This window comes from Cololabis saira, chromosome 9, assembly GCF_033807715.1.
Source record: "Cololabis saira isolate AMF1-May2022 chromosome 9, fColSai1.1, whole genome shotgun sequence".
In the NCBI taxonomy this organism is placed as follows: domain Eukaryota; kingdom Metazoa; phylum Chordata; class Actinopteri; order Beloniformes; family Belonidae; genus Cololabis; species Cololabis saira.
The window spans coordinates 8,409,021-8,419,376 of NC_084595.1; the positions used below are offsets into that span (position 1 = coordinate 8,409,021).

The window sequence follows — 10,356 nt, forward strand, 5'->3', positions numbered from 1 at the left end:
CCCATTAATGCAAACCATTAAATATCAAATTTATCACCAGGCCTGGCTTGGTGAAAAATTTGGTGACTTTTGGGGCACGTTTAGGGGGAAAAAAGGCCCTCCTTTCATCAGAAGAAAAATGAGGATAACAAAAACGAGAACGAGAAAAATTCCTACAGATACAATAAGGCCTTCGCACTGTAAGTGCTCAGGCCCTAAAAAAAAAAGAAATGTACCATGTCTTATCAAGGGTGTCATTTTTTTTTTACCTTTAGTTTCATGACTATATTTTCAGATTGATGAAACATTTTAAGCAGCGGCCAGTACATACAAGTACAAATTCAAACTGCAGCTTCTCTTCTCTCTCAGTCTCCTTTCCTCTCGTCATAAATCTAACTGTCAAGGCAGAACATGCTGTATCATCATTGCTCGTTTGTTTCATAAAAGCGCTGAAAGAAATGAAACTTCGTTCAGAGAAATTAAACTTACGGTGGGGCAAAAAAGTATTTAGTGAGCCACCAATTGTGCATGTTCCCCCACTTAATTTAAAAAGATGAGAGGCCTGTAATTTTTTATCATAGGTAACTTCAACTATAAGAGACAGAATGGGGGGAAATAATCCAGGAAATCACATGAGTGGAGGACAGAGGAGCCTCTTAAAGAAGAAGTTAGAGGTTTGTGAAAGACATAAATCTTGCTTGTTGGATGAAAATTTCAGGCTTCTCTCATCTTTTTAAGTGGTGGAACTTGCACAACTGGTGTCTGACTAAATACTCACTGTATGTCATCACATTCATCCCTCTCCTAGTCCTGCAGCTTCTGGATGTATATTTTCCATCACTGAAAAATGTGTTTGTTTTTTGTTATTTTAAAACAGATGTATCCTGGTCTGAATCTACTCAGTTTTAATTTCTCTGTGTCCAAATCCCCAACACCCAGCAGCAGGCAGATACTATCATTACCTAAGAGGCTTGGTATTGATTTTATTTACTCTGCTGCTTGTATTGAGTTGACATTCATCACATCTCAAGACAGTTCATGAAGCGGTCACAAAAATGTAAACTCATCTTCCCGTCTCCCCCAGGAAGCTGGAGAGGTTTTAGTCAAACAATACCAAGGCCTTTAAGCTTGAAAACACGTCTATTGTCATAATTAACTACATCTCATGTAACACACACACATAGACCAACTAGATTACACCAACTAAATATAATTTAGATCATATTACACCCAGAACTCGAGTTGTAAATAAAAATCAGGGGTGATGGTGGATTTTATCATATGGGGACAGATAATTTGTGCTGATTACAAATAATATAATATATTACAAATAATAGCACTGACCAAAACACCTGCAGAAATACTGCAGGAATGACATAGCAGCAGTTAAATGCAGCCTTCTGTAAGCTTTAAATATCCACTGGGCTTACATCAAATACATCAAAACACAACAATAAAAAACAGTTTTCTGAACTTATCAATATGACTCTGTCCTTCACAGGATAAGTAAAATGGATCACTGCAAAAACTCAAAATCTTAACAAGAATATTTGTCTTATTTCTAGTTAAAATGTCTCATTTTAGTAAAAAGATCTCATTACACTTAAAACAAGACTCATCACTGGAAAAAACGAAAGTTACGCCTGTAACTACGGTTCTATGAGTCCCGGATGACCGCCAGGCGGTGCTGTAAGCACTGGATATCTCCCCCTCGCGCATGCGCATGTCGAGTACAATACCAACAATGTCACGTCACCCGTGACCCCTGCATGACCCCCGGAAGGGTATATCTTCCGGCGTCAGCATGGGATCGGCTCCTAGAATCTTCTCGCGAGAGCACGAGGATTCGGAGTGACCGGCAGGCCTGGCGGTCATCCGGGACTCATAGAACCGTAGTTACAGGCGTAACTTTCGTTCTATTTCGTCCCTACTGACCGCCAGGCGGTGCTGTAAGCACTGGATGACGAATACCAACAATGTCACATAGAATCCCGGTCACATACCACACTGATCAGGGGCAGAAGGACCCGGGAGTAGAACCACGCCCAATGGTTGGGGAGTGGCGACATTGATCCGGTAAAACCTGGAGAACGTGTCTGGCGACGTCCACGAAGTCGCGGTGCAGATGTCCTCCAGAGGCACCCCCTGCAGGGCAGCCAAGAAGCTGCGACGCTTCTGGCCGAGTGGCACCTCACCCCCACTGGTAAGGGGCGGCCACTGGCCCTGTGGGCGCGCTCGACGGTGTCCACCACCCAGTGGGACGGCGCTGTCCAGAAACAGCACGCCCCCTGTTGGGGCCACCATGGCAGAGAACAAGTTGCTCCGACCGTCGCACAGGCGCGGTAGCATAAGCAGCAAGGGCCCGTACGGGGCACAAAGGGCTCGGCCCACTCTCTGCAGGACCTAGGGCAGGAACGCCACGTTCGGCCACAACATAGCCCCTGAGCTGACTGACAGGGCATGTAACTCATCGACTCGCCGATGTCATGGCGAGGAGAAAAGCTATCTCCGTAGAGAGCCACTTCAGGCCCACCCGGGCCAAGGGCCCAAAGGGGTGGAGAAGAGAGGGCACCTAGCACCATGGGCAGGTCCCACACTGCTCGGGGGTTTATATACATGTTTATGTTCAGGTTCTCTGGAAAGCGTCTAGAGACAACATCTGTTGTATCAGACGCTATATAAAAATCGAATGGAATCGAAAACTGGGGCCTTTGGGCTCCTCGGGGGGGGCAGCCTCAGAGCCCCCCTGAGAAAGAGAAACCAGCCGGTGGCACCCCACGGTGGCATTCTCAACCAGGGCATGTTGCGATGAAATGACCGCCACATACACCCTTAAAGTGGACTGAGCACGGCCACCATCCAGGAGGGACCGAAGGGACCCCAGGATCGTGGCCACGGGGCAAAGAACAGGGTCCTCTGCCCCGTCTGCACACCAGGCAGAGAATCTCCCCCACTCGCACTCATACCAGAGGCGGGTGGGAGGCACATGGGCATTCGAGATGCCAGCCCTGACGGGTTCAGGACAGCTTGACAACAATGGGTCGGGCGCCGCAGCGGCCAGACTCAGAGCCAAAAGCGACGGGGTCGGGGTGCAAAACCTGAATCCCCGGCTGGAAAAGACGGTCCCTCTGGGGGGCGTCATGTTGTGTCGCAGCAGAGCCCCCGCAGCAGTGGAAACTATGTTTCCCCGGTCGGAAGGGGGCCACCAAGAGGAGCCCGTGAGCCCTCTGGAGGACCCTCTGCAAAGGCGGCTTGCGCCGGGAGAGGAAGTCCGTCACCCGGTTCCTGTCTCCAGGCAGGAACATCGCCCGAAGGCCGGGCAGGCGAGGAGCCGTCCACGCTAGGAGGCCCCGGGACACCTGCAGCAGCTGTGCAGAGTCGGGGCCCTCTCTGGTGGCCGATCAAGGAACAGTGGACACACTGTCCGACCGACCCGGCACGTGCCTCCCCCACAGGAGTTGCAAAAAATGTTAGTGTGAAGTGCAGAGCCCAGAGCTCCAGCACGTTGATGTGGCGCGTGCGGACCCGGGAGGACTACTGATGACAGCCTCCCGGCAGGGAGGGGACAGCGCCTAAGGGCACACCCCTCAGCCGGAATGTCCCGCCTTTCCAGGGTGCAAGGGTATAGACACACACCCGCGAAACCCTGACCAGCCTGCGCCCGTGCCTCTTGGCATCCAGGCGAGGCTGTCCAGCCACATTGCAGGGGGCGTAGCGACAGCAGGCCCAAAGGTACAAGAGGGGCAAGGGTTGCCATCACGCACCTGGTGAAAAAAAAAATCCTCGGTGACAGGGAGAGCCCGCACAGGAGCACCCTGAACCGACAACGGTGGCCCCGGTAGGCGAGCCCCCGGAACCACCGGTGACGTGCCGCGACCGGCACGTGAAACAAGCGCCCTGTAGGCCCACAGTTGCAAACCACTTCCTCCTGACCAACGCAGAGCATCTGCTGTGGTCAAGCCTCCGGAAGGGCAAGACCTTCATGTATTCGTCGAGGTCCCTCAAGTCCAAGATGGGACGACGTCCGTCGTCTCTCTTGCTGACGAGAAAGTAGCTCAAGTAGAACCCCCAGGCCGCGGCGGGGGGTCCACCGGCATGATGGCGCTCTTGGCCAGTAGGGCGGGCAACACCTGAGCCCAAGCCGGAATGTTTGCCGGGTCTCTGACGATGGTCATCTCAACCCGGCCGGAGATAGGAGGCCGGTGTCGGAACTGCAATACGTACCCCCCGGGCTTGGGTGGAAACCACCCGGGCCCCAATGAGCAGGCAGCCCAGTAACCGAGCTGCTGCCGGAAAAGTAGCTGACGACCGGCTCCGTGGCCTTAGCGCCGTCTCCCCCGGGCTCCGGACGTCCCGGGGGGGGCGACGGTCGGGATCAACGCCCCGACGCTGGTGGGACAGTCCGCGCACAGGGGGGCGAAAGTCACCAGCAGGCTGACTCACAGACCGCTAAAAGCCGCGCCGGCCGCCGTGGGCAGGCGGCCGGGGGCGAGGCCCGGGGGCCGGTGAAGGGCCTCCCGGTGTACAGGAGGCGGCCGCACCCCTGTGAAGGTACACCAGCCGCTGCCTGGTCTCATCAGCCAGGGCGGTGCGGTTCAGAGCTTCCAGGGCAGTTGCCCCAAACAGCTCCCCTGCCTCTGCCGGTGCCTGACGAAGAACCCTACGAGCAGTCTCCGTCAGGGGTGACTGCGCCAGTCAGACATGACGGCGCGTGTGTACCAGGGTGGACATCAGCCGCCCCAGTTCCCTCGTTTGGGAGGCAAAAAGCCTGTAGGGATATGTCACACATGTCCTGTGTGGAATCATCCACCTGTGCATCCTGCAGGGAGGTGGAGAGAGCCAGTAGCAGATGAAAAAAGGGTGTCCCCCAGCCGGCCGATGCGTGCCGCTGTTTCATAAGCCTTACAAATATGCCCATCAGTAACCCTACTCTGGGTAGAGGGGCACTTGGGATCTGGCTTCAGAGCCTCATCAGGAGCCACTATCAGTGCTGCAATGGAGGGCTCGATGGGGGGGGCATGTGGTGGAGACCAGCCACAGCAGCGTCCTCCATCGCCGTCAGAGCACGGTCATCAGCCGGCTGTGACATCTCTCCAGCATGAGTGCAGCTCCCTCAAAAAACTCCGACAAAGACGGAATGTGAATTCCACCGGAGAAGGATTGCGCCTGTGGAAGGCGCTAGAGGCCACCTCCGCACGCGGTGCATTCGGCTGCAAGTGTGCCAGGGCAGTGCGGATAATGCTCTGCACGGAGGAACAAACCGTCCCCTCCCGAGAGCTCTGGGCAGATGAGTGCGAGGAGAACCCCGAGCGCTGTGAGGCCGGGTCCCCTGATGACACGTTGAAGTGGCTCGCCGAGGCTGCAATGGAGATGGCGTCCTCCGGCAGCGGCGGTGGCGACCCCAGAGCAAACTCTGGCATGGCAGGTTCCACCTGGCCAGTACCAGGTTGCAGATTGAGGAGGGGCGCCGTCATCTGCTCCATGTCGGCAGCCAAGCGATCTACCTTCGAGGAGAGCTGGCTCGTCATCCGCCGTCGTTTGGGGGCCCCCACCACTCTCTTTGCCGATCGCTTCAGAGAAGACCCCGGCTGAGATGAGGGGAGGCTGGCCAACGGCCCCGCTGCTCAGGGCCGAGGCACGACACGCAGAGGTCCTGGTCATCCGCAGGGTCCAGGGCGGCCATGCACCCTGGGCATGAACGCTCCATCACAGCGACCGGTGGGAGAGGGAGGGGACACGCTGCCGTCGCCACGGATGTGCTGGCAGGAGAGAGGAGCGGACACGCTGCCGTTCACACGAATGTGTCGGTGGGAGCGGTCACGCTGCCGTCACCACGGATGTGCCAGTGGGAGAGGGGAGCGGACGCGCTGCAGTCACCACGTAGGTGTCGGTGGGAGAGGGGAGCGGAAACGCTGCCGTCACCACAGCGAGCACGCTGCCGTCACCACCAATATGCCGGTGGGAGAGGGGAGGGCCACGCTACCGCCAATATGGATGTGTAAGCGGGAGAGGGGAGCGGAAACGCTGCCGTCACCACAGCGAGCACGCTGCCGTCACCACCAATATGCCGGTGGGAGAGGGGAGCGGCCACGCTACCGTCAGCACGGATGTGTCAGTGGGAGAGGGAGCGGACACGCTGCCGTCACCACGGATGTGCTGGTAGGAGAGACGAGCGGACACGCTGCCGTCCACACGAATGTGTCGGTGGGAGCGGTCACGCTGCCGTCCACACGAATGTGTCGGTGGGAGAGGGGAGCGGTCACGCTGCCGTCACCACGGATGTGCCGGTGGGAGAGGGAGCGGACGAGCCGCCATCACCACGTAGGTGTCAGTGGGAGAGGGGAGCGGAAACGCTGCCGTCACCACAGCGAGCACGCTGCCGTCACCACCAATATGAAGGCGGGAGAGGGGAGGGCCACGCTACCGTCAACACAGGTGTGTCAGTGGGAGAGGGGAGCAGAAACGCTGCCGTCACCACAGCGAGCACGCTGCCGTCACCGCCAATATGCAGGCGGGAGAGGGGAGGGCCACGCTGCCGTCACCACGGCTATGAGAAAAGGCAAAAATAGGCGTCTTTACTCAAAAAGAAGAGAACAATCCTCTCTCGTTTCTTTCCTTTTTCTTTTTTTTTTTTTTTTTTTTCAAAAGAAAAAAATAATCTGCAAGGAAAAACAATGTCGTCACATTAATAAAGTGGGAGAGGGAGCGAAACGCTGCCGTCACCACAAATGAGCCGGTGGGAGAGGGGCGTGGCCTTCACCACGGCTGTAAGCAAGACCAAAAAAGGTGTTTGTATTGTTTTTTCAAAAGAAAAAAATAATCCTTTTCCGTCTTCTCTTCTTTTTTTTTTTTTTCAAAAGAAAAAAATTATCTACAAGGAAAAAATAATGTCACATTAATAGAGTGGGAGAGGGAGCGAAACGCTGCCGTCACCACAAATGAGCCGGTGGGAGAGGGGCGTGGCCTTCACCACGGCTGTAAGAAAGACCAAAAAAGGTGTTTGTATCGTTTTTTCAAAAGAAAAAAATAACCCTTTTCCGTCTTTTTTTTTTTTCTCTTTCAAAAGAAAAAAATAATCCTTTTCTGTCTTCTTTTTTTCCTTTTTTTTTTTTTTTTTTTCAAAAGAAAAAAATAATCTGCAAGGAAAAAATAATGTTGTCACATCAATAAAGTGGGAGAGGGAGCGAAACGCTGCCGTCACCACAAATGAGCCGGTGGGAGAGGGGCGTGGCCTCCACCACGGCTGTAAGAAAGACCAAAAAAGGTGTTTGTATTGTTTTTTCAAAAGAAAAAAATAATCCTTTTCTGTCTTCTTTTTTTTTTTTTTTTTTTTTTTTCAAAAGAAAAAAATAATCTGCAAGGAAAAAATAATGTTGTCACATTAATAAGTGGGGAGAGGAAGCGAAACGCTGTCTCCCTGCGCAGATTGTGATCAGGTGTCAGGCGCAGCTTGACAGCTTACCTCCTGTCAGCTGGGCAGGGGGGCGGGGCGGGGAGACGCCGCCGCCGCCGCAACGAACACCAATAAATACCGCGTGGCCACAGCTTCTCGGAGGACGACAGAGATCGTTACTCCTACCTTACGGCACGAAGCTGCACAGAGGCCGGCGGTTTTAGGGAGGAAAAAAAAAAGGAGCTTCACAAAGCTCCTATTTCCGTCCTGTACTTCAGACGCGCGATGCGAGAAGAAAAAAGGAGCCGATCCCATGCTGACGCCGGAAGATATACCCTTCCGGGGGTCATGCAGGGGTCACGGGTGACGTGACATTGTTGGTATTGTACTCCACATGCGCATGCGCGAGGGGGAGATATCCAGTGCTTACAGCACCGCCTGGCGGTCAGTAGGGACGAAATAGAACAACAATTTCCACCTGTTTCAAGTAGATTTTCACTTGAAATAAGTAGAAAAATCTGCCAGTGGAACAAGATTTTTTTTGCTTGTATAAGAAGATAAATCTTGTCCCACTGGCAGATTTTTCTACTTATTACAAGTGAAAATGTACTTGAAACAAGTGAAAATTGTCAGATAAGTTATTTTTCTGGTGTTATTTTTCTGGTGATGACTCTAAATGTTGAAATAGCAGTAAAACCACATTCATTGATGAAATGACATAAGGGATGGATCTTCTCCATTTCCATTTTTATTTATTATAAGTATCTCATAGCTATCATTTTTGTCCATCGTTCCTGTAGTTTTTTGTGCCGGCCCCCCTTTTTTCTCTTTTGTGCATGTTTGCAGGCCGGAGCCTCGGGAGCTGCGTTCTGGCCTGCGGACCCGGTCCCCCCCCCCCCTCTGGTCATCCCGTTGCTGCTTCCACCTGCCTGCTGTGTGCTGCTGACGTCCCCGACTCCCCTTATGATCCAGGTCCTGGTCCAGGTTTCTTCCCTCCTAAAAGGGAGTTTTTCTTGCCCAGTTTGGCTTAAGGCTTTTCTCCCACTATGGGAGTTTTTACCTGCCATTGTTTATGTAATAATTGCTCTGGGTTTACGTTCATGTTCTGGGTCTCTGGAAAGCGTCTAGAGACAACATTTGTTGTATTAGACGCTATATAAATAAAATTGAATTGAAAAATTGAATTGAAGGAAAGGGGGGATGGCAGTTTTACAGGGGGGATGATTTTGACTGTTTTTATTCCAGGGGGGGGATGCCACCACCCCTCATCCCCCCTCAACTCCAGTACTGAAACTTGGCTTCTATTTATTGGCTCCCTGATTTCCAGCCTCCAACTCATCAGGCCGCTCTAGTAAAAGTATGATGGTAAAATTAAAAAGGCAGTGAGTGTGTCTGCATCCCAAATACAGATTGAAAACTGGTTTCACGAGATGAGCCTGAAATTGAAGCCTCAACCTCTACTTTTGGATTTTCTAAAAAAAAACATCAGTAAGCCTGCAGTCTGACTGAAGTGCTGCGTTATGATCATATTAAGACGTATTTAAAAAGGTATAATGGAGCTCAGTCATTAAGGACTTAATATGTGAGTAGAAGGATTTTAGATTCTATTGTTAATTTAGCAGGAAGAATGGGAAAAATATAATCCGTATTGCTAATACACATCTCAACCCTAACTGCAGCATTTTGGGTAAAACTGGAGGATTTTCAGATTAAGTTTGGGACAATAATGTAACTCAACACATCAGTCTTCTAAGAGTAACAGAGAAACGTTATTATATAGTTATGTGGCTGATAATCTTTCTGCATCACTCAGGATGTTTATAATCTTGGCAAATTTAGTCTTAGTGTTTCAGTCTTGTCCAGTGCACATTTGGGAGCAGGGAATTGTATTCAAGTGATTTGATGCAATATTTCAGTTTTCCTTTGGAGTTTGTTTGAGAATTAGCATGAAAGGAATTCTATTATAATGAATTTGGATTATATTTAGAGGCGACAGGATTTCACTGACTTGTTAGGTTTAATTATAGTCATAGGGGAAACTAAATTGAACTTAATTCTATTTTAGAGATCAGTACTTTTTTGGCTCATATCAAGTCATTTAAAGGTTCGTGCTTAGATTTAAGCAATTATATCCTAAACTACACCTTCATGTATTTGCTACATTTTAAACAATGTTTTCTTGTGGCCAGAAAGACAAAACGCAACAACGTCAACTACTGTAGCACAAAAAGTTCATAATTTCAAATGAGGCCGTTAGACATGCAGGTCAATGAGTCGCAGCGACTGTAATATTTTTATTTGTCGATTTCAAGAAATACATTTGAACAAACATTTCTGGACTCACTGGAACACACAGCTTTTTAAACTGACTCATTAACATCTGATGGAAAAATACTCCAAATGATAAATTCAATATTGATTTAGAGATATTTTTTTGCCATTTGCAATAAAATACACAAGTCTCTATAGCCAGTACAAATTTGTTCTGGTGGTCACTCAAAAGTAAACTTTGAAAATCTGATAAAGCACTCAAATGTCTGCTTACTTTTTTAAATTATCCATAATGCTGCAGCTCCCCCCCTTGAGAAAATGTGTTACTCTCTGCTCTGAGAAGTCGACACGAACAATCAGATCTGTTACAGGGCGAGTGTCGTGAACCCCAACGCAAAACTGCATCATGGGAAGTTTCATCCTCCTGTATTGCAATGACTCAATGGAAAAACTCTGCCAGCAGACATTATTTCATGTAAAAGTCCCCACAGCTTCTCACATCTGGCCAAGCGTTGGTTACTGTCAAGACAAGTGTGTGTACATTTATGAAGTGTGTGCGTGTGTGTGTGTGTGTTGAGGGGGAAGCCTAGCTTTAAATCTTAGGTGCCGGATCTGACAGATTCCATGCTCTGTTGAATCTGCATCCATGTTTTATTTATCTATTTTATCTCTTTGCTTTGTTCTGCTCTTTTACTTATTTTTTCTTTTTCTAT

At 50.3% G+C, this 10,356-nt stretch overlaps 1 protein-coding gene across 7 annotated transcripts in view; it reads right to left on the reverse strand.

The window, feature by feature from the left end:
* add2 (adducin 2 (beta)) overlaps positions 1–10,356 on the reverse strand; it is a 56,345-nt gene that overhangs the window by 45,064 nt on the left and 925 nt on the right. The gene's annotated exons all lie outside the window — the stretch shown is intronic.